At 36.5% G+C, this 24,950-nt stretch overlaps 1 protein-coding gene across 2 annotated transcripts in view; it reads left to right on the top strand.

The window, feature by feature from the left end:
* Positions 1-384: 384 nt before the first annotated feature.
* The window catches only part of GPR63 (G protein-coupled receptor 63), a 56,293-nt gene continuing 31,727 nt past the window's right edge, over positions 385-24,950 (top strand). Inside the window, exon 1 of one of the 2 annotated variants that reach the window (XM_032155545.2) lies at positions 385-480. The gene's annotated coding sequence lies outside the window, so the exon portion shown is untranslated. Of the gene's footprint in view, positions 481-1,431; positions 1,476-24,950 lie in introns of those variants that run through there. The other variant, XM_058435409.1, reaches the window with a different exon arrangement.

Below are 24,950 nucleotides of genomic sequence, written 5' to 3'. Positions count from 1 at the left end.
CGACGCGACCTGAGTGTAGAGGGGTTCAGGGCGGGGAGCGGCCGAAAGGGGCCGGCGATCCGCCGTGGGGCAGCTCGGGCGTGGTCTCCGGGGATCTCTCCGTCTCTATTTGCCTCCTCCCTCTTTACTTGCCTCCTCCCTCTTTCTCCTCTTCTCCCACTCACCTCCCGGTCTAAAACCGGGGCCGGCGCCTTTAAGAGGGAGCGTTGGTTACCCTGGGGGCGGGAACCCCTCGGCGGCTCGCGAGGCGGCGGCGCTCGTCCGCGATGCTCCTCACTTTCAGCTCCAGCTCCCGCCACTGCCGCCTCTATCGCCGCCACCACCTCCTCCTCACCGTCCTCCTTCTTCCCCACGGCTGGCAGCGTTGTTCTCTGCAGCGGAGGAGAGAAGTGCTATGTCAGGAAAGTTCCGGGAGGGACTACATGGGGCCATGCTCCCTGGGCTCTTCCGCGGGCGCCGGAGCGCTGCCCTTCGCTTGAGGTGAGGCTCGGGATCCCCGGCCCGCGGGACAGGTAGCCGCTCGGGGCGGGGAGCGCCTGCATCCGCCGCGCTGGGCAGGGCGAGCGGTTTGGCGGAGTGCGTGGGGGGGGGGGGGGGGAATGAGGCTGGAGAGACCGAAGTTGTGCGGGAGAAGCTTGGGTTTTCGGGAGGATTTTTGCAGCTGGACTGGAGTTATTTTAGCCGGCGCCACATGGTGGGGGCCCGGCGGGGACTCGGTTTCTCCCGGGCCGCCCGCCCCCCTCCCCTGCCCGTCTGAGCGGGTAGGCCTTCTAGGAAAACGGTCGGCTGCAGAGGGGCGCCCCATGCCGGCTCCTTCCCTGCTGGGCTGTTCTGGTTGAGAATTCAGTGCTGGGAGTGAGAGGAAGGAGATGGGCTCCACTTGAACTTTTACACGGTGGTCTCGCTGCTTGAGGGCTGAAATTTACCTTGTTTGCGAGAGCGAAAGGTCCCTTCGCGCTCCAACAGTTAGGAGAGGTTCCCTCTTCCATGTGGTTCAGCCTGCGGCGCTGTGTGTGTTTCATTCTTGGCCGGTTTTCAACGTCGCCCTGATTTCAGTCTTCTCTCCTCTGCCCCTTTTCGGAAACATTCTTCTTTTTAATAATAAAATATATCGTGGAGGCTCAGAGTGCTTAAAAAAAAAAACCCAACAACATATCTTTATGAAAATTTCCCCCAGGGCTTGCCCAAATTTTCAAAGAGATCGTTTAGTCTGATGAGACTGAGTCTCGACACTTAGGGAATACAGGCATCCCTGTAGTAGCATGCAGGTTTTAGTGAGGTAGGATGGAGTTTAAACCATATGTTTTTAAAATAGGATTTCTCTTTGTTTATTGGGTGAGCTTGTTTTTCATTATGTCTTAGATTAAGAAGCCTTCAAACAGTTCTAGGAGTAGTGTTTCTAAGAATCATGGATAAAAACCTCATGTTTCTTGCATAAGCGGATACTGCTTCAGACATTCTAATCCATGGATGAGGTATGTAATACGTGTTTCATTTAATGAAACCTAACATGAAAGTACATTTATTGCAGACATGGATAAGTTTTTTTTCCCCACGTGTCCTATGGGTAAAGGAAGCCCCATTTTCTCACACCCCTAGATTCTCTGCCACATCTCTATTCCTGTTTGCCTTATTCACTCACATTGCCAACTACAAATCGAAGGTGCTGATGAAAAGTCTCTATATTTTGTAAAATGTTGCATAGCCAAAATTTTAGTGACATAATTGATTACATCAATTATGAGCATTCAGATCATTTTGAACAATAAAAACAGAATGTGGGAGCTTATTTAAATAAAAGAGTGTCTTGACGTATTTCTGGTATATGTGTTACATACAATTTTGTGTGCGAAAAGTATACCACCAAGGCAGACAGGGGATAGTGTAGGAAACATATTGTTTGTAATGGGAAGTTTTCGAAGAAGATCATCCCAGAATAACCAGTAATACTGTAAAATTTTGTTTGGGATATAGATTTTCATCTCTAAGTACAGTTTTGTCACTTTGCTGTAAAATATACCAGTACCGAAACTGAAAAAAAGAACCTGTCATCTCAAGCATTTTCTGAAAATTTCAGCAAACTGAACATTCTTGGAGAAAAATTTGCTTAGGAAAAATAAACATAACTAAAACCCCTATGTAGTTACTATTTTACCTTAAGTTTGCTGGACTACAAGCAAGAAAGTAAGAATTTAGTGTTCCTAAGTGGATGTGACTTAGTTCCTAGAGTTATTTGAGCACCTTGAGATTTTATATATGGTTTATTTAATTTGGGATGATTGTTTTGTGAATGAGTATTTTGGAAATGATACACACATGTGGATTTATAGATGTATATATCCATATCACACATATATCTATATTTATGTATCCATACTTTATATAGTATAACTATATATACCATATCCATATATGCTATTGAATATATAAAAACATGAAAACCATTTAGGGACCTAATAATACATGTGCACCAAGAACACTAGGTCTGAAAGATCAGCTAAAAATAGTTATTGCTAGGGCTTGTTATCTTTTCAGCATTTTAGTCAATATCAGTTAAGTTAAAAAGCACTGGTTTTCAGTATGTTCTCGAACTCTTAACAAGGCTTGGATCAGGGAGCCATATCCTAACCACATTTATCTATTCAAATGGATTGAATTACCCCACCAATGGATAATTGAACCAGGCATTTCTTAAGCTTCAATAGGCAAATTCTAGGTAAAATTTAGTTTGTCAGTATAGTGTTTTCTTCTTTTAATACTTCAAAAATAGCCTTTAGGACATTCTTCATAGGTCTGGGATTTAGAGAGTAGACCTCAAAGGCATGAGAGGCAAACCTTGGGGAAGTTCTGGTACTCCAATTTGTGAAATGATGTCTTAAGCACTTGATTTGAGAGAGGGACCCATTAATGCTTGGAAAAACAATATGTATAAATACAGTGCTCCAGTTACTACAAGCAAAACTATTTCATTCACCTTTGTTGTATTTGTTACCGCGTTTCACAGCTGAAGCTGCTATATTTCAGCTTATGTGTGAAAATTAGAAATGAAATGAAGTAATCCGTTAGGCGGTTTTTTTTCTTTAATTTGCTAGCTGTTGACCAGAAATGTGTTTATATTTGCTGCAAATCACCTTTACTTTGTTGCAGGTGGCACTTTTTCCTTTTTTTGCAACTATGACACGTATATTTAGGATGAGTTCTTAGTGTTTCCTTGAAAACACATTAATGAGTTTCACAGAGTTTATGCTGCATTTCTTCAACTTTCAAAACATAACATTTGAAATGTTTGACTACCAGCCTGAGATCATAGATCGTAAGAGCTGATGTGATCCTGGTCAATTATAGTTTCAATTTCCTGGGAATTTTCTGTTTAAGGTTAGATGTGCCCTTAATTTGAACTAGATGATCCACAAAATTGGTACTTTTGCAACCACAAAACATGAGAACATTCCAAATGATTTGAAGTGTGGGCAGCCCAACATGCTTTAGGATTTGGTTGGCTTGAGGTGGTATGCCATGCTTGTAAAAATGGTTTCTGAAGCTGAAAGCAAGCTGTTTCAGGCTTTGAGTTTGACACATAGGATAAAATGCATTCTAGCCTCTGCACCAGTAAATATGGACAAGATTTGTATCCACTTCTGTTTGTATGACAGAAGATTCAGAAAACTCAAGCATGAAACTCTAGCTTACTGCACAGGAAAGCTCATTCATGTTCGTTACAAACATAATGAAGAGTTAGAAAAGTTGAATTTTAACACAGCTCTCGGGTCTTGGGGAATAGATGGTATATTTGCAGGTATGGGGGCAATCTAGTGGTCATCTATTGAAATTAATAATAGGGTTATTATTATCAGCATTTCCTTTGAGTGATATGCTAAAGAATTACATCTTCCCAGATACAATTTAGATTAAAAACACCCCCAGCCAGATACTGTACCAATCACCTGGCATATATATTAATTGATTCTTAGATCATTTTCAAATTCTTACATCATTTTCAATTTAAACCTTTATGTGTTATTATAGCTATAAGCTTTACATACCTTTTAGGGTTTTTGAGCAAAGCTTCTTGGTTAACTTCTTTCTCTCAATTGACTTAGCTCAATCTATGTTATTAAAGCATTTGAAAAATATTTTAGGCAAATTCTTTTCTGTGGAAACTTCTAAGGATCTGCCTTGGGGAGGCTGGTGCAGAAGGGATATGATTCTGTATTCTAGCTGTTACCTTTCTCCTAAAGTGAGGCATCTTTACATCTTCCTACTTTATACAATATAAAACAAAACAAAAACAAATGCATAGGTAACTTTAGAGAGAGAACATTTGTAGGCATTTAAAGAAGCCTGAAGTTTAGATCAGAGTAAGAGTTTCAACTGAAAATTATTTAAGAATCAATTAAATCTATCCGATGCGTTTGGTATGGTATTTGGCTGAGGCTGTCTGGTGCAGGATTTTTTGCTCTAAGTTGATCCTGGGGGGATGTGGATACAAAGGGAGTTGGGATGTAGGCATAACATCCGTTGTCTTCAAGGGGGAAAAATGTTCAGGTAAGTGTGTTTTTGTAATAAGATCCATTCTTTTCATCATTTTAACTTACTCCATTTCCCCTGTATTTGAAGCACATGGTCTTCCTACTCCATTTTGATTAACCCTGCATAAACCATGATACCTTCTAAAGCTTCACACTATCACTAGCAGAAAGTCTGTTCTCTCAGCTTGTTCCCACTCAGCACTTCTTCAGATGTTTTTCCTTCTTTTGCATCATTCATTTCTTGAATGATAGGGGTTTTGAGTATAAGTTGAGTATCAGGTTTCTCCATTTTCTCTAAATTGGATAAATTTGCACCCACTTACAGGTTTGGTGATATTGAGAACTTCTCATTTTTGTTTCTATAGTTCATGTATAGTTACTATTTCAAGGTTTCAAATCTGTTTTTTTTTAAACTTTTACCTAAGTTCAGGTATATGAGTGCACGTTTGTTACATAGGTAAATTGTGCTGAGGGGCTTTGTTGTACAGATTATTTCATCACCCAAGTATTAAGCCTTGTACCCATTAGTTACTTTTCTGATCCTGTCCCTCCTCCTACCCTCCACCCTCATGATATAATAGATTTTTTTCATACTTTAGAAGTTTTTCTTGTTCATTATAGGAAATTTAGAGGCCAGGCATGGCCACTCATGCCTGTAATCCCACAACTTTGGGAGGCTGAGGCGGGAGGATTCTTTGATCCCAGGAATTGGAGACCAGCCTGGGAAATGTGAGGAGACCCTGTCTCTCCAAAAAGTAAAAAAAAAAAAAAAGTTAGCCAGGTATGGTGGCACGTGGTTGTGGTCCCAGCTACTTGCGAAGCTGAAGTGGGAGGATCGCTTGAGTTTTGGAGGTTGAGGCTGCAGTGAGCCATGATCATACCATTGCACTCTGGCCAGGACCACAGAGAAAGACCCTGTCTTCAAAAAGAAAAAGAAGGAAAAGAAAATTTAGAAAATCCAGACAAGCAAAAAGAAAAGAAAAGAAGAATTATACCCAGATATAACTTAGTAGCATTTTGGTATCTATTTTTATATACATATAGAAAAATGCTATGATATTTTAATTTCTAAAAATGGCCCTTAGTGTATATATATAGCTTTGTAATTTCACGTAAAGATGAACCACTTCCCTTGTCATGGAATGATCTGTAACATTTTGAATTCTGAATAATATTATTCTATGGATGTATCATAATTTATTGGGGATATAATTTTTTTTCAGCTGTACAATAATGACTATCTTACAGTGCAATTTTTAAAAATAATTTTTATTTATTTATTTATTTTTTATTTTTTTTGTGACAGAGTCTCACCGTGTTGCCCAGGCTGGAATGCAGTGACGCAATCTCGGCTCATAGCAACCTCCGCCTCCCGGGTTCAAGCGATTCTCATGCTTCAGCCTCCTGGGTAGCTGGGATTACTGGTGCCCACCACTGTGCCTGGCTAATTTTTGTATTTTTTGTAGAGATGGGGGTTTTACCATGTTGGTTAGGCTGGTCTTGAACTCCTGACCTCTAGTGATCTGCCTGCCTCAGCCTCCCAAAGTGCTGGGATTACAGGTGTGAACCACTGTGCCTGGCTATAGCTCAATTTTTATACGTATCTATGGTTATTCCCTTTGGGTAAAGCCCTAGACATAGAATTTTTGGGGAGGAATAAAAGGGCATTGATATTTTTCATTGCACTCAAGGCACTTTATTATTCCCAATATAAAATCTGTAGAGCTAATCATTGTCTTCCCTGTTTATCTTCTACAGTTTTTTTTTTTTTTTGGTAAGTGTAATATGAAAGAGTCAAGTCAGATAGGGTTTGAACCCAGACCTGATTGTCTAGTGCTTTTTCCAAATGAAATAACCCTAGTTTATAGAGATTTTAGCCTCAATCCAAAACCATTCATGAGTGCTCAGTTATAACTGTAAATGTTACCTCCAGCTAAACAGGTAGAGTAGTTGAGTGTGTCATGAGAATGCTGTCCCTTTTTCAATTTCAGTTTAGTGTATTGCCATCTGCCCTCTTGCCCACACATATTGATACATAATTGTGGAATAACAGAGTGAATGAATGTCATTTCCTGTATAGTCATCTCTAAGATGTAAAAATATTCTGTTTTCTGCACTTTGCTGCCAACTCCTGGACTCTTAACATTTAAAATAAATTTGGAAGGTTTAAATTTACAAAATTTAGCCTTGAGCTATGTGTGTATGTGTATGCGCATGTGTTTGTTTACATCTATATTTTATCTATATATTTGTGTCTTTCTTCCTTTCTGTCAATAATACGAAACTTCATCTTTGGCAGAAATTACCTTTTGAAATCAGTTGAGTGTCACTCTGGCTACTACAGAAGCATGTGGTCACTTCTAGTAACAAAACTAGAGCTATAAAATGAGCAAAAGTCAGGAAAAGGTAGAAACTTAAACACTGATGGCTAAATGTAGAGAGAAAGTCTCCCTTTTATTTTTGAAACTAAAATTATCTTTAGCTATTAAACGTGTTCCAAGTGAATGCAGTTATGTTTGCATTTTTCATTTTTAGAATTTGGTTTTGGTTGTAGAAGGTAAACACACACGTACTCCCAAACATGCTTTCTGGGACAGTTACTGTTTTCCAGACATTGTTTTCTTCACTGTGGAATAGTTTCCTTTCCTCCTTTCTCTAAGTCAGGCTTAGGTTATCTGCTCCCTTAATACCTGGTACTTACCTCTGTTTTAGCACTTGGATAAGTGCTAAATACGTTTTTTGTTTAGGTAAGTATCATTTTCCTTTTTACTATCTCAAATAACAGGAACTATATTTTCAGTGTGGAATGTAACAGGCATGGATAGGTTAAACAGGTAAATTTTTTTTCTTGAGGTCTTGTGGATGTTCACTGTTTATAGGAAAGTTCAGAATATCCTTTAGAAACTGATTTTGCCGTGTTATTTTTAAAGAATGTTTATTGTAATGTACATTGTACATTTAAAATTGCATAAAACATACCTTTAAGTTTAAAAAATTGAATACTCATGGACTTACTACTAAAGTTAAGAAATACACCTAGAATTCCTCTGTCTACTCATTCCTCACATGGAGGCAACTCTTGCTTTATCAACCCTCTTTGTGTGGTTGTTTTTGGCCTTTTATTACATAAAGGGAATTTCACTACTGTAAATATTTATACTTTTATGCTTGCTTCATTTACTCACTGTTATATTTTTTAGATTAATCAGTGTTGTTTATAGCTGTAATTTGTTTGTTAATTTATTGTATATAATATATAATATATAGTAGAGATGATCAGCAAAGCCAAAAGTTGCTTCTTTGAAAATATTTATATATTTGTTTCTAACATGTTCATTTTTACTTTTTTTCAATGTTTTTAGGTTTATTCCTGCCTTTATTCTAATTTTTTAGGTTGAGTGCTTAGCTCAGTTGTGAGTCTTGCTTTATTCAGAGTATAAATCTCCCTTGAATCATCACTTTAGCTGCTTATCGAATTTTTTGTTTTCATACAGTTCTAAGTATTTTCTTTGTTTTTAAGACAGGTTCTCATTCTTTTGTCCAGGCTGGAGTGCAGTGGTGTGATCATGGCCCACTGTAGCCTTGACCTCCTGGGCTTAAACGATCCCCTCACCTCAGCCCCCTGAATAACTGGGACTACAGGTGCATGCCACTATGCCTGTCTAATTTTTTTTATTTTTATTTTTTGTAGAGATGAAGTCTTGCTATGTTTTCCAGGCTGGTTTTGAACTCATGGGCTCAAGCCGTCTTCCCATTTTAGCTTCTCAAAGTGTGGGGATTCCAGGCATCAGCCACCATGCCTGTCCTAAGTATTTTCTATGATTTCTTTGATCCCTGAGTTAATGAGAGTCATGTTTCCTAATTTCTAAGTGTATTTTGTTGTGGTTGTAGGTGATCTCTAAACTATTTGTGACATGGTCAGAGGATGTGGTCTGTATCTTACCAGTTCTTTGATGCTTGTTAAGGTTGGCTCCATGGACAATGGAAGGTGTTCTCTACAAATAAGTGTTCCATGTGTAGCTTTAAAACGATGTGTATTCTCTAGTTTCTGGATGCAGTTTCATGTGTATCTCTATAAGATGAAAATTTTAAATGTGCTATTTAAACCTTTATCCTTCTTGATGTTTTTATCTACTTGATCATTTAATTACTGAGAGATTATAATTATGGATTTATTTTCATCTGGTTAATTCACCTTTTACTTTATATGTTTTTGAGGTTTATTATTAGATGCATACAAGTTTAGATTTTTTAATATTTTTGTAGGAAATTAACCCTTTTGTCATATATCATACCTTCTGTATCTCTAATAGTATTGTTTGAATTAAAGTCTCTTTTTCTTTGATAGTAATACAACAATAAAGGGTCCCTTATAGATTATGATGGGCTTGACACACCTTTCCCTACTTGTTGGCTTTAAAGTTGGATCTATATCCTTATGATTTTAGATGTGTCTCTTGTAAATAGCATATAGCTGGATCTTTGCTTTTAACTGGAGAGTTTAGTCTCTTTATATTTAGAATGAAGACTGACTTGGATTTATTTATCATATTATTATGTATTTTCTATTCTGCTTTTTCTTTGTCTTCTTTCCTTTCTTGCCTTATTTTGGATAGACTGACCCTGTGCCCCCACCTTTTTTTTTTTTTTTTTAACTATTTTTATTTGGGGGGTCAGGAGATTAGCTATAAGTTCTACATCTTTATTTTAGTGGTTACCCAGACAATTTTAATATATACTCATCTTTATCTAGTCTACAGTTAATATCTTTGCCTTCTATTACGGAATTGAATTGTATCCCCCAAAATTCATGTGCTGAAGCCCTAATCCCCAATATGACTATATTTGGAGATAGGGCCTATAAGGAGGTAATAAAGATTAAATGAGATTATAAGGGTAGGGCCCTGATCCAATAAGATCTCTCTGGAAATACAGAGATCTCTCTCTCCCTCTGCATACACAGAGGGAAGGCCATGTAAGATCATACATGTCTACAAACCAGGAAGAGAGGCCTCACCAGAAATGCATCCCGATAGTACCTTGATCTTGGACTTCTAGCCCCCAGAACTGTGAGAAAATAAATTTCTGTTCAAGCCACCCAGTCTGTGGCATTTTATTTCTTAGGAATTGTTTAACTCTTATGATACCTTCCTCCAACTTGCATGTCATTGTTGTTGAGTATTTTAGTTCTAGCCTGTTTTTTCTCTCTCAGGTTAGAAATTACTTTTATTGCTTTATACAGTGTCTGTTATATTTAGTCCTTTATTCATTAATATCTTTCCACTCAGTTTCTTCTTGTCTATCAGACCTTCTATCTGGGATCATTTCTCTTTTGCCTGACATACATCCTTTAATTTTCCTTTACCAAGTGAGTGTGTGTATGTGTGAAAGAGAGAAGGAGAGGGAGAAAGAGAGAGAGATTTTTGTTTGTGACAATCCTTTTAATTTAATTTGCTGAAAGGAAGTATCAAAAAATATCATTTCATTGTCTTCTGAATTTTATTATTATCATTGAGAATTAAGCAGTCAAGCTCATTTTTTTCTTTGTCAGGGAATCTATCTTTCCAAACTCTGGTTCCTTCTAAGATCTTTTGAAGATACTCTCTTTCTCCTTAAAGATATTATCTCTGTCTATTCTGAATTTTTGATCTGATGTTTTTGGGTATGAATTTTAACATCTCTTATTTGGCATTCGATAGGCTACATTGAGGACGAGCATTTTTCAGGAATTCTGGAAACTTCTATTTACAATCCTTTTGAATATTTTCTCATTAATTTTATGATCTTCTGGAACTCTAATTCCATGTCTGGTAGACTTTCTATGTTTTTCTTCCTTAGTTCATCTCTTTTATCTCTTATCTTTCCTTGTTTTTGCTGGATTGTATTTGGAAAAATTTCTTCTGTTCTAACTTGCAGTTTATTCACTTCAACTATATCTAATATGCCACTTTGTCGATTTAGTTTTTAATATCAGTTATATTTTTCATATATAGAACTTTATTTTCAAATCTGCTTGTCTTCTGGTCATAATTCTACCCATTTATTATTTTTATATTCTTTGTCTAATAATTTTTATAACTGAAGTCTTTTGTGAGTTTGTCTTTTTTTCCCCTTGCTCTAAATCACTCATGTTGCTTTATTTTGAGGTTTTTGTGTTTTTTTTTTTTTTTTTTTTTTTTTTTTTTTTTTCAGACTGTGTTCACTTGCCTTGGAACTTTGTGGTAATTATTTCAGGCCTGTGATGAAGGTGAGTTCCTCCAGAGGGGAAATATATTTGCTGTTGCCTACTAGTTTGGGTGGTGTACTGACGTCGGCACATTTTAAATCAGATTTCTGTTTGATGATGCTTTATTTCTTAAAATGTACCTTGTGGGCCGGGCGCGGTGGCTCACGCCTGTAATCCCAGCACTTTGGAGGCCGAGACGGGCGGATCACGAGGTCAGGAGATCGAGACCATCTTGGCTAACACAGTGAAACCCATTTCTACTAAAAATACAAAAAATTAGCCGGGCGTGGTGGCGGGCGCCTGTAGTCCCAGCTACTCGGGAGGCTGAGGCAGGAGAATGGCGTGAACCCAGGAGGCGGAGCTTGCAGTGAGTCGAGATCGCGCCACTGCACTCCAACCTGGGGGACACAGAAAGACTCCATCTCAAAAAAAAAAAAGTACCTTGTGGTTACAGATCTTTTGGGAGAGATTATTTTCTTTTTTCCATGATGTATTTTCTTCATGCAATAAAATATAATTTTTATTTCCGTTTCTTTTGACATGGTAGAGTTTATTTTTTGTTCACTTTTACTCTAGCAAATGTTGGCCCCATGAAGTCCCTAGTTGCCATTAAGATCTTCTGACGAATATTCTAATTCTGTAATCGCAACTCAAATGCTTTTAATTTGACTATACTAAAGACACTATTTGATTTCTGGGATCATAAACATGTATAAAATAGAATATCTTTGTTATTCAGGTTAATAAGCAGACCTTAACTAATCTTACTGTAGAGTGTTTGCTTTTGAAAAGAAAAAGCAGACATTAATGTATTACAGTATGATAGCAAAATACCTTTCTCTTTTTAATTTCAATTTTTAATTTGACATTTTTCTCTGTCAATAAATTAGAAATTTCTGTATATGATGTTGTTGTCAGCACTTTCTGTATTTCAGTCTCAGACTTCATTTTGTTTACAGTCATTTAGTATTTAGTTTTGTATTTTGTTTTTTAGAAAGTTATTACCAGCTCCTTGTTTTAAGTTTGGTTTCATCTTCCAGCTGGAAAGACATTGCCAGTCACATTTAGCTTTCTGTTCCTTCATATATCTAGTCTTTGCCTTTAAAATGGTAGTAGGTAAAGTTAAAAAGCCACCCATGGTTCACAGATTCCTTGTTTATATTCTCAAAAGCAAGTTAAAGATGGCAGACTGCAGGGTTCTTCTCGGTACTTCACTTTTAAAAATGAGTAGTTATTTTATGCTTATTTGAAATGGTACATCTTGGTAAACATTTTAAAGAAATGTTTGTTTTTATTCTTTTTATTTTTTATATTTTAGTTTTTATAACATCCTCAAATTTTTACTTTTAATCCTACATGATAGGGTAATGTGGATGCAGCCTTGGTTGTGAGGAACAGTTAGTTACTAGAAAGAGTTGAAGAACTTCAGCATTATATCTCTCAATACTTAGTTGCTATAGGTTAACAATAAAAGCAGGTATAGTAGTAAATGAAGCTGAATAAATAAAAAAAAAAGACTAAGGTATTCAGCTTGATTATCTATGGAGAATGATTCCATTCATCAGGTGATGATGGAATAAAATTAAGCTTCCATGTCATAAAATTAAGCTTTTACTATTTTCTGTGCTCTTTTTACATTTTCAGTTTTAAAGTCTTTTTGTCCTTTTACTTTTCCTCACCTTGAGTAAACAGGCACCAAAAATGGAAATAATCTTTGAAGCATGCAGAAAAGAATCTCACTTTGGTAAGATCTTTGCTCATACCTAGATTCTAGGTTGGAATAAACTTCCTGAAAACAGTCCCTCTAGTAGCTATTTTTTTTTTAGTAGATAGAAGACACTCATATCAAAAGCCACATTTTATAAAGAATCCATTTAGTTTGTGGCCCTTGTAGGAGGGAGATTTTCTTTTTTATCTTATACAAACTTGAGAGTTGATCATTTCACTGAATGTTGTTTCTCCCAGACCCCATGTTCAAGTCTGATTTTTTTCCTGCTCAATTCCAGTGTAATAAATATTCTGCATATAAGAATTTTCACATTTGTTTCATTACCTATTATACAAACTCAGCATTTGGGCCACATTGTTGCAGTGGTTCTTGCCCTAATTGAATATATATTGAGTATACACATACATACACATATACACATCACTTTCTGGTGTTAGTCAATTTCTCATGGGCCCTATTTGCTAGAAGAAATAAAATGAGGAGTGAGCATGAGTGAGGTATAATACAAATGGAAAAACTTTACATAAGTATAAGCAGTGATATTTATAAACAATATTTCATACTTTTCTTTCTGCACCTTTGAGAGAAAATCCAGGAATTGCGTTTCTGACTATTGTGTGCACAGTTAACGCTGAGCCATTGAATTTCCTATGGGCCTTTGGTCTTACCAGCCTTAATATCAGTTGCATCAGCTCTTTGTAATCTTGCAAAGCTTTTACCGATGCTTTAATCTTTGAGCAGAGAACTAGAAGACTAGTGGCAGGTGTCTTACTATGTGGGACAATAACTTGCAATACTATCAGAAACCCAGTAACAGCCAAACACCACAACCTCCCAATGGACCCTTTCTCCCTTGTGACTGTGGTGCATGATGATAAATTGTTCTTTGGTGTTAGGAACACAGCCATTTTATTATTTTGAATTTTTTTTTTCATTTTGAAAAGTTCAAAATGAATAGTGCAGATTTTCTTTAAGACATTTTTTTTTTTTTTTGCTAAGGCATATTTTTGGTGGGGAGTGAGCAGGGTTTATGTTGGTAGGTGACATGCAGTACTTTGAATTTAGAATGATAATTATGTAGCCCTTTTACTTGGAGTAGTCCTTTCCAATTGTTGGTTGCACAGAAAACTTGACTGAATATTAAAATTTAGAAATAGTAGAAATGGGATTGTTTTAGAGGAGTTAGATTTTGGTTAGATGGATTCTGCTTTATAACAGGATTCAGTAGAGTCTTTCAGCTAGTGAGGTTTCAAGAAACATTAAATATTCTTGAATTTAAAATGGTTTGCCAGCAATTTGATTTTAGAAGACTTTTTTTCAGGACCACATGCATATTGTAAAAATTTATCTATTCTTACAGTGAAAGACATCTGTTTTTGGTCTTTGTTTATTTTCTTTCTGCTCTTATTCCCCAGGACCTATTCTTTCCCACTCTTTGCCTACCAAACTATAACAAATAAACTATAACTTCAAAACTAAAATACACTAGTCTTTAGCCTACTACTTAGAGATTCATCTTAGTGGATAATACCATACTATCATAGAGCATGAGATTTAGAGAGTGTTATAAGAAAACATGGACACATAAATGTTCTGAGAAATGAGTCATGAGGCAATTTCTTCATTGTGTTAACATCATAGAGTGCACTTACACAAGCCTAGGTGGTATAGCCTGCTCTACACCTAGGCTATATTATGGTGTAGGCTATTGCCTCTGGGCTACAAACCGGTAAAGCATGTTACTGTATTGAATACTGTAGGCAATTGTAGCACAACTGTAAGCATTTATATATCTAAACATAGGTACAGTAAAAATATGGTGTAAAAGAGAAAAAATGGTACCCCATATAGAGCACTTACCATGAATGGAGCTTGCACGATGGAAGGTTACTCTGTCAGTGAGTGAGTGGTGAGTTAACGTGAAAGTCTGGGATATTAACGTACACCACTGTAGACTTTATAAACACAGTATACGTAGGTGACACTAAATTTATTTTTAAAATTTCTTCAATAATACCTTACTGTAAATTTTTTACTTTATACACTTTTTAATTTCTTAAAACTTTTTCATTTTTTGTAATAACATCTTAAAACATGAATGCATTGTACATTTGTATACAAGTATTTTCATTGTATCTTTATATGTTTTTTCTGTTTAAATTTTTTTTGTTAACTTTTAAGCTTTTTTGTTAACTAAGACACAAACACACACAATAACTTAGGCCTACACAGGGCCAATATGACTGTCTTCCACCTCTATAGTTTGTCCCACTGGAAGGTCTTCAGGTGCGATAGCACATGGAGCCATCATCTCCTGTGATAACAATGCCTTCTTCTGGAATACTTCCTGAAAGATGTGCTTGAGGGTGTTTTATGTTAACTTTTAGAAATCTTAATAAGTAGTACTCTAAAATAACAATAAAAATATAGAGTAGTAAATACATAAAGCAGTAACATCCTTTATTATGTTTGTTCAGTATTATGTGCTGTATGTGCTAGACTTTTATACAACTGGCAGCACAGAAGGTTCGTTTATGCCAGCATCACTACAAACACATGAATATTGTGTTGTACTACAACGCCATGATGGCTACGATGTCACTAGGTGATAGGAATTTTTCAGCTCTATTATAATCTTATGAAAGGAATTTTTCAGCTCCATTATAATCTTACGAAACCACTGTCATATAGTGGTCTGCCCTTTGCTAAAATGTCATTAAACAGTACATGACTGTAAATGAGGAATTATGTTTTCACTGTTTTTCACTCTTGTAGCATCCTTAGTTTTTCTTCACAGAACATACATCATGGTATAACCCAGTAGCTACCATGTATTTAGTGTGAGTCTCCCTGATAAACTTGTAAGTTACATAAGATCAGGAGATATATCCAGTTTGTTTCCCATTGCAAGCAGTGCTTAGTCAGAAGCTGGCCTAGAGCAGGTGCTTAGCAACTGTTTGTTAAGGGAAGGATGGAAATGTATTTAAAGAAGTGTGTAAGTCAAGTTGAAAAGTATATGCCAAAGATTTATATAGTATACATGGATAGTGTGGTGGAAGACTGAGTATCAGGAAAAGATGACAAGTGAAGGTAATTTCAGTTGGCGCATGATGACGCTGTTAACATTTCTTTTGTCTCTAGTGGCCACTTTGAATACTAATACTGGAGTCTTATTTCATAGATTTTTAAATTCTAAGTATTTTTAGTATGACCTTTAGAACCTTTTTTTCGGAACCTTCCCAAGTTAACCATAATTATTTTGATCATAGCAGTGAATCAAGGTCAAAACAGATTCGCCGTTTTTTTGAGGATGAGTCAACGTTGCTCTTCACCAATCCTATTTTGAAATGGTGTACGTTAGAGCAGAATGATCTTTATTTCAGTGATGTTTCCCTTTTGTTATTTTCCAATTTCCCACTCATGAAAAAATTTCATAACTCTATATTTTTCTTTGTGTTCATTATTGGAATTTGCTATGGTAATGCATTACATTTACATAGTGCAGGACCAAAGGACTGAGGATCCATCCTTTGATTTTTTTTTTTAAGTGTGTGTGTATGGTTGACTGTTGAATATACAATCATGAGGTTATTTGAGGTATCTGATGGTGTCGTGAAGGTCTTCTGATTCTACGTTCTGTGAAATTTCTATTATACTCTTGGAAATGAGGTACCTGGTTGATGGAGAGGTAGGGTGGTAGGGTAAGGAGTCTACCAGATGTGTCTGTTATGCCAAGAGATTATGCTTGAACTGTCTCAGATAGTGATGTTGTCTGGTGTGGGAAGAAAGAGGAGACCATGGTATATGTATATGTGTCTTTCACTTGTTTTTAGTAGATACCGTGTCGTATATGGTCTTGGTACATGATTGTTGCCTGAGACCTATTTGTTGAATTGACTTGGCTGGAGCTCTCAGGGATAATCACAGTCAGCAACAAAAAGTGTTATTATGAAAAACAAGTAAGCCAGACTACAGTTGCATCTGGGGATAGAGGAATAATCTGGGCATAGTTGTAGTAGACTATTCCTAGAAAGTTGAGTAAGAAATATATAGAATTCTGCCACTGTTTAAAGTAGTGAAAAGAGAAAAGAAGCTGTACCTTTTTTTGTTCTGAAAAGGGATACTTGAAAGTCACTTTTCTGAAATAAAAGGGTAAGTTAGAGGAAGAGAAACGAAGGCATCTGATCAAAATCACAGTGCAGAATCTTGAAGTGAGAAAGAGGTTTAAACTCAGTTTGAGGTGAAGTATGGAAAAATAGTCATTTGCAAGGATGAAGGAGTAGAATCCTAAATGTCACTGAAGGGTTGGTGTTGTAGAGGATGTGATTTTCTTTTCTGACTTAAGTGAAACTGCTAGTGCATATTTATTGAGCACTATGTGTCAATACTTAACATTTGCTATCTCGCTTAATCCTTGCTATAGCTTCATGAGCTAAACTGCACTATGATCATCTCCATTTTTCTGATGAAAAACCTGAGGTTCAGTAACCTGCCCAGTGACACACAGTTTGTAAATAGCAACCAGGCACTCTGACCACTGCTAAGGTGGGCACAATGAGCTTCTGGAGGAAGAGTGTGGAAGTGCTCAATAGATAGACTATTGTTTCCCCGACTGACTTTTTATTCCCTCCAAAGAACACGCCAAAATCATTTGTAGTGAGAGGCAGTGAAGAGAGTACCAGCATTTTTAGAAGAAATACCACCAGTATGATGGTATAAACATTTAGTTTTGATTAGATAAACTAATTTTAAGTCCTTGGAAATTTGTGCTAGCTTAAGGAAAAATTAAATGTCTAATCGTGAAGATAGGCATATGGGGTCAGATGAGTACAGAGTTGCTAAGGGAACAGGTTAAAAAAGTGAGTGGCATGCTGAGCTCTACCCAGAAATTCAGTTCAATGCTAAAGCTGGATGAAAAAAAAAATTCTAGTGGAATAGCATGAAAATAACAAAATAAGCATGCTTTTTTGGCTCGTTTTGCTTTTTTTTAAAAAAATTGCATTGATTCTGAGGGAATATTTGTGGAAACCAGAAAGGTGACCTAGAGATTAATATGAAAAGATAAAGACTTTTTTTAGATTACTAGGTAAGTAATTGCAGGAAATATGGGGTACACTTAAAAGTAGTGACTAGGTAAAGCACCATATTTAAATTTTATTCTTTTGGGGATAACAAAATCCTATTCTCATAAGAAACGTGCCCTTTACCGATGAGAATACATTTCTTGCATAATAACAGTAACACTTAACTAAGAATTGACATTTGAGTAATTCCTCCTGTCACTAGTTTCTAAATATCTAAATACCTTATTTCGTTTTACCCACGGACAACAGGCATGATGAGATAGGCAGGAGAATGCTTATTTTGCTGTCTTAATGTATTTCCTAAGGAACAGAGTTTTTTTTAAGGAATATGTTTTATGATCATTGAAAGCAAATATTAACATATATTTATAATATATGAAATGTTCAAGAAGATTTTATTTTCTGACTATAAGAAAACTACTCATTTTACAAGATTTGGAAAATAAGGGAAAGAAAAGCTGGAGAAAATGTACCACAGACTGTCCTACTGGTCAGAAATGTGTTTTTTTGTTTGTTTGTTTGTTTGTTTTTGAGACAGAGTCTCGCTGTGTCGCCCAGCCTGGAGTGCAGTGAGCAATATCGGCTCACTGCAAGCTCCGCCTCCCGGGTTCACGCCGTTCTCCCACCTCAGCCTCCAGAGCAGCTGGGACTACAGGCTCCCGCCACCACGCCTAGCTAATTTTGTTTTTGTATTTTTAGTAGAGAAGGGTTTCACCATGTTAGCCAGCCATCCCTGACCTCGTGATCTACCCGTTTTTGTTTTTTTTTTTGTTATTTTTTTTTGGCAATTTAGTTGGGTTTTTCTTTTTCTTTCTTTTTATTTTACTTTAAGTTCTGGGATACATGTGCAGAACATGCAGGTTTATTACATGGATACACATGTACCATGGTGGTTTGCTGCACCTATCAACCCCTCACTTAGGTTTTAAGTCTCGCATGCATTAGGTATTTGTCCTAAAGCTCTCCCTCCCCTGTCCCCCCATGCCCCAACAGGCCCCAGTGTGTGATGTTCCCCTCCATGTCTGCATGTATTCTCATTGTTGAACTCCCACTTAAGAGTGAGAACATGCGGTGTTCGGTTTTCTGTTCCCGTTAGTTTGCTGAGAATGATGGTTTCCAGCTTCATTCATGTCTCTGCAAAGGACGTAAACTCATTCATTTTTATGGCTGCGTAGTATTCCATGGTGTATATATACCACATTTTCTTTATCTAGTCTATCATTGATGGGCATTTGGTTTGGTTCCAAGTCTTTGCTATTGTAAATAGTGCTGCAGTAAACATATGTGTACACGTCTCTTTATAGTAGAATGATTTATAAGCCTTTGGGTATATACCCAGTAATGGGATTGCTGGGTCAAATGATATTTCTGGTTCTAGATCCTTGAGGAATCGCCACATTGTCTTCTGCAATGGTTGAACTAATTTACACTCCCACCAACTGTAAAAGCGTTCCTATTTCTCCACAACCTCTCCAGCATCCATCTGTTTTTTCCTGACTTTTTAATGATCGCCATTCTAACTGGTGTGAGATGGTATCTTGTGGTTTTGATTTGCATTTCTCTAATCACCAGTGATAATGAGCTTTTTTCATATGTTTGTTGGCTGCATAAATGTCTTCTTTTGACAAGTGTCTGTTCACATCGTTTACCCACTTTTAATGTTTGGTTTCTTCTTGTAAATTTGTTTAAGTTCCTTATAGATTCTGGATATTAGACTTTTGTCAGATGGGTAGATTGCAAAAATTTTCTCCCATTCTTGGGTTGCCTGGTCACCCTGATGTTTGTTAATATTTTGATATGTTCTCTTCTAATTCTCTGAAAAAATTTTCAAAACATAGTGGGAACATATTATGTATACACCTTTTCTTCACTCAATATGCTGGCATAATATTTTCACGTGTCATTAAATACTCTTCAAAAACAGTTTTAGTTGCTGTACAGCATTCTATTTTATAAATCACATAATTCTATCTGTTTTTTAAATGTAAACCTTAGGATTGCTTCAAATTTCTTACTATGATGTACATGAAAAATTTTTTTTTTGAGTGGGAGTTTTACTCTTGTTGCCCAGGCTGGGGTACAGTGGTGCGATCTTGGCTCACTGCAACATCTGCCTCCTGGGTTCTGGCGATTCTCTTGCCTCAGCCTCCCAAGTAGCTGGGATTATGGGACATGAACTACCACACTTGGCTAATTTTTGTATTTTTTAATAAAGATGGGTTTTCACCATGTCAGCCAGGCTGGTCTTGAACTCCTGACCTCAGGTGATCCACCCGCCTTGGCCTCCTAAAGTGCTGGGATTACAGGCCTGAGCCACCACGCCTGGCCATGAAATTTTTTTAACTTTTTGCTCAGGATTATTCTGGCTATAAGGGATCTTCTGTGGCTCCATATAAATTTTAGCATTATAAAAAATATTTCTATGAAGAATGTCATTGGCATTTTGAGAGATTGCTGTGAATCTATAGATTGCTTTGGGTAGTATAAAATTATTTCTTAAGTGTGGATCCTGAGAAGTAAAATTTCTAGGAAGTTTTAATATTTTTCATAAACTTTTTGAAGTTTTACATAACAAGCAGAAAGATGCACCAATCATAAGGGCACAGTTCAGTGAAATTTGAAAAATAATGAATATATGAACCTCCCAGAAATCCTTTCCCAGTCATAACTCCTACTCTTCCGCAAAGGTAACCAATGAACTACTAACATAGATGAATTTTGCCTGTGTTTGAATTTTATATAAATTGAATAATATTGTATATACATAGTTGTGTCTGTCTTTTGTTCAATGTTATATTTGTGAGATTCATCCATGTGTTGCGTTATAGTAGTTTTGCCCATTTTCATGGCTGTGTAGTATTTGATTATATGAATATAATGACATTGATATATCAGTTCTACTGATGGACATTTTTGCTGTTCTAATATTTCAAATAATGCTTCTAGGAATATACTTGTATTTAACTTTCGGTGTACAAATCTAAGTATTTCTGTTCATTACTCAGGAGTGGGATTACTGGGTAACACAGCAGGCATAACTACAAATTTACCATAGACAGTGTACTGTTATCTAGTTACCCATTTCCACTCCCAGTGAATGAAAGTTTCATTTTCACCACATCCTGGTCAGTATTTGGTATATTTTATATATATATATATATATATATATATTTTTTTTTTTAACTTTAGTCATTCTGTTGGATTTTTATTTTATTATGATTTTTATTTTCATCTCCCTGATGAGTGGTGAGGAAGAACATGTTTACATATGTTGTGGATTTTGTTTTGTATTGTTTTGTTTTGGCCGTTTGGATATGTTTGTGAAGTTTTTGTTCAAATCCTTTGCCTATCTTTCAGCCTGGGTTGTTTATCTTTTTCTTATAAATTTGTTGGCATTTAAATATATATATTCAAAGGATGAGTCCTTTGTCATTAGTGATTGCAAATGTCTTCTGCCTTTTGGCTTGCCTTTCTGTTCTTATAATTTCACCTTTTGGTGAATTTATCTCTGTTTATAGCCAGTGCTTTTGACATCCTGTTTGTGCCTTAAAAATATACTTGATTTGGAAACTTAATAAATATTAAGAAACTTAAACTTGAGCTAATTAGAGGCTGATATTTGGTTGTTATGAGGGCTATTCAATTTTTTCTTCATGCCTATTCCAAGAGTGACATCTTTCAGATATTGTTTCCCCCAACCTTTCCATGAACCCAGAACGCCAGCTTCCAGCCCACTGAAACTGTGCTCTGCTTAGCTTCCCAGCATTTCAGCTGCCTCTTTTACCAGACTTTCAAGCTTTTCAGCAGCTTTTAATCCTTTCAGCTGCCACTTTGCAGGCTCTTGGTTTCTCAGCTGCCTTGAGAAAACCTCTGAGCTAGCATTTCAGAATTAGCCCATGCCTTCAGGTGAAAAATAACCCGAATTGCAGAGCGCCTCACTTTTCTATACTTCATTTCTCTCAGATCGTAGCCTCTCAGGTTCTCCCTGCTTTTGTGGCTCTCAGATGTCTTCAAAGAGATTTAAAAATGTTATCCAGCTTTTTTGGTTGTTTTTGGTGGGAGTGTTGGTCTGCTACAGGCTTGACTTTATTTGCTAGAAGCGGAAGTCTCTAGGAATGTTTTTAAGGCTGTTGAAATAGCTTCCTGAATTGCTATAAGCTTACATTCCCATTGGTGGAGTATCAACTTGCTAGAATTATTTTCATCTTGTTTAAACCTTTGAAAAGCTAGGCATAAAATTAACATTCCATTATGTTTGAATTCTCATTTTTACTTGAGTGAGACTGAACACTGTTTCAAACAATGGTTTTTTTTTTGCATCTTCTATTTATGATTTACTTGCTAGTATACATTATTATTCATTGATTTTTAAGAATTTTTAATGTGTAATATTGCCTGTATTAACAAATAAGAATCCATGCATTTGAAGATATTATATTAATAGACCAGAATAATTATTTTTTTCACTAATCTTTATAATGTTTTAGTATTTTTGAAGGCACGGGTTTTGTCCCCTTTTCTTTTGTATTCTGTCTTGGTATCTGGTATGTGGTACAGGTCATATTAACATGAAGCGGATTGCATTTCAAAAATAATTTAGAGAGAAGAGCAGGAAACCCTTGAGGAATGTTTTCTTATGTCACGCTGTGTTCAGTGATTTATCTGTGTGAAAGTTTGTCTAGTTATTGATTTATATAATTTCATTTAGGAGCATTGCCTCAAGTCTAAGTTCATGATGCATCTCATTTTTTAGCTTTATAGATATATATGATATACAAAAAATTGCACATATTTAACATATACATCCTGAAGAGTTTGGACATATGTGTACACCTGCAATATCTTCACCACAGCCAAGGCACTGAACATATTTATCACCTCCAAAATTTTCCTCATGTTGTTTTGTATGTGTGTGTTCTTGTAAGAACACAATATCAGATCTGTCCTCTTAATGTATATTAAAGTACACAATACTCTGTTGTTAATACAGGTACTGTGTTGTACAGAAGATTATTGGAACTTATTCATCCTGCATAAAAAACTTTATAACCATTGAAGAACACTTCCCCATTTCTCCCTCTCCCCAGTCCCTGGCAACTACCATTCTATTCTCTGCTTCTATGAGTTTGACTATTTTAGATACCTCCTATAAGTAGAATCAGAGCCATTCCAATTTTGAGTTATCTTCTTTCTCACATCCATGCAAATCATTAAGATCAAATTCTCCTTTGTGATATATCAGAAAGTACCTGTTTTATAAATCTCCACAAATTTAAAAGGGGAATTACATGTCTTGGCTTCCTTCCATGAAGTTAAAGTATCTCGCTCCTGTAAGCATTCATATAAATGGTGAGTGTCAGCCTTACCAGTTGCATTTTGAAGGAGTTGAAGTGTTAGACCACTTTAAACTGATTTCAGAGTTCTAAAGCACGCACATAAAAATTCAGAAAATCTAAAACATTCTTCATTCCCATAGTTTATCCAAGTCTTTTTTTAAAATTGAGTATTAAATATATGATTTTTTTATTTTTTTATTTTATTATTATTATACTTTTAAGTTTTAGGATATATGTGCACAATGTGCAGGTTTGTTACATATGTATCCATGTGCTATGTTGGTGTGCTGCACCCATTAACTCGTCATTTAGCATTAGGTATATCTCCTAATGCTATCCCTCCCCCCTCCCCCCACCCCACAACAGTCCCCAGAGTGTGATGTTCCCCTTCCTGTGTCCATGTGTTCTCAATGTTCAATTCCCACCTATGAGTGAGAACATGCGGTGTTTGGCTTTTTGTCCTTGCAATAGTTTACTGAGAATGATGATTTCCAGTTTCATCCATGCCCCTACAAAGGACATGAACTCATCATTTTTTATGGCTGCATAGTATTCCATGGTGTATATGTGCCACATTTTCTTAATCCAGTCTATCGTTGTTGGACATTTGGGTTGGTTCCAACTCTTTGCTATTGTGAATAGTGCCGCAGTAACCATATGTGTGCATGTGTCTTTATAGCAGCATGATTTATAGTCCTTTGGGTATATACCCAGTAATGGGATGGCTGGGTCCAATGGTATTTCTAGTTCTAGATCCCTGAGGAATCGCCACACTGACTTCCAAAATGGTTGAACTAGTTTACAGTCCCACCAACAGTGTAAAAGTGTTCCTATTTCTCCACATCCTCTCCAGCACCTGTTGTTTCCTGACTTTTTAATGATCACCATTCTAACTGGTGTGAGATGGTATCTCACTGTGGTTTTGATTTGCATTTCTCTGATGGCCAGTGATGATGAGCATTTTTTCATGTGTTTTTTGGCTGCATAAATGTCTTCTTTTGAGAAGTGTCTGTTCATGTCCTTTGCCCACTTTTTGATGGGGTTGTTTTTTTCTTGTAAATGTATTTGAGATCATTGTAGATTCTGGATATTAGCCCTTTGTCAGATGAGTAGGTTGTGAAAATTTTCTCCCATTTTGTAGGTTGCCTGTTCACTCTGATGGTAGTTTCTTTTGCTGTGCAGAAGCTCTTTAGTTTAATGAGATCCCATTTGTCAATTTTGGCTTTTGTTGCCATTGCTTTTGGTGTTTTAGACATGAAGTCCTTGCCCATGCCTATGTCCTGAATGGTAATGCCTAGGTTTTCTTCTAGGGGTTTTATGGTTTTAGGTCTAACATTTAAGTCTTTAATCCATCTTGAATTAATTTTTGTATAAGGTGTAAGGAAGGGATCCAGTTTCAGCTTTCTGCATATGGCTAGCCAGTTTTCCCAGCACCATTTATTAAATAGGGAATCCTTCCCCCATTGCTTGTTTTTGTCAGGTTTGTCAAAGATCAGATAGTTGTAGATATGCAGCGTTATTTCTGAGGGCTCTGTTCTGTTCCACTGATCTATATCTCTGTTTTGGTACCAGTACCATGCTGTTTTGGTTACTGTAGCCTTGTAGTGTAGTTTGAAGTCAGGTAGCGTGATGCCTCTGGCTTTGTTCTTTTGACTTAGGATTGACTTGGCAATGTGGGCTCTTTTTTGGTTCCATATGAACTTTAAAGTAGTTTTTTCCAATTCTGTGAAGAAGTCATTGGTAGCTTGATGGGGATGGCATTGAATCTATAAATTACCTTGGGCAGTATGGCCATTTTCATGATATTGATTCTTCCAACCCATGAGCATGGAATGTTCTTCCATTTGTTTGTATCCTCTTTTATTTCATTGAGCAGTGGTTTGTAGTTCTCCTTGAAGAGGTCCTTCACGTCCCTTGTAAGTTGGATTCCTACATATTTTATTCTCTTTGAAGCAATTGTGAATGGGAGTTCACTCATGATTTGGCTCTCTGTTTGTCTGTGATTGGTGTACAAGAATGCTTGTGATTTTTGTACATTGATTTTGA

Source organism: Hylobates moloch, unplaced genomic scaffold, assembly GCF_009828535.3.
Source record: "Hylobates moloch isolate HMO894 unplaced genomic scaffold, HMol_V3 SCAFFOLD_2, whole genome shotgun sequence".
NCBI classification, from domain to species: Eukaryota; Metazoa; Chordata; class Mammalia; order Primates; family Hylobatidae; genus Hylobates; species Hylobates moloch.
This window is presented reverse-complemented; position numbering and strand designations above follow the sequence as displayed.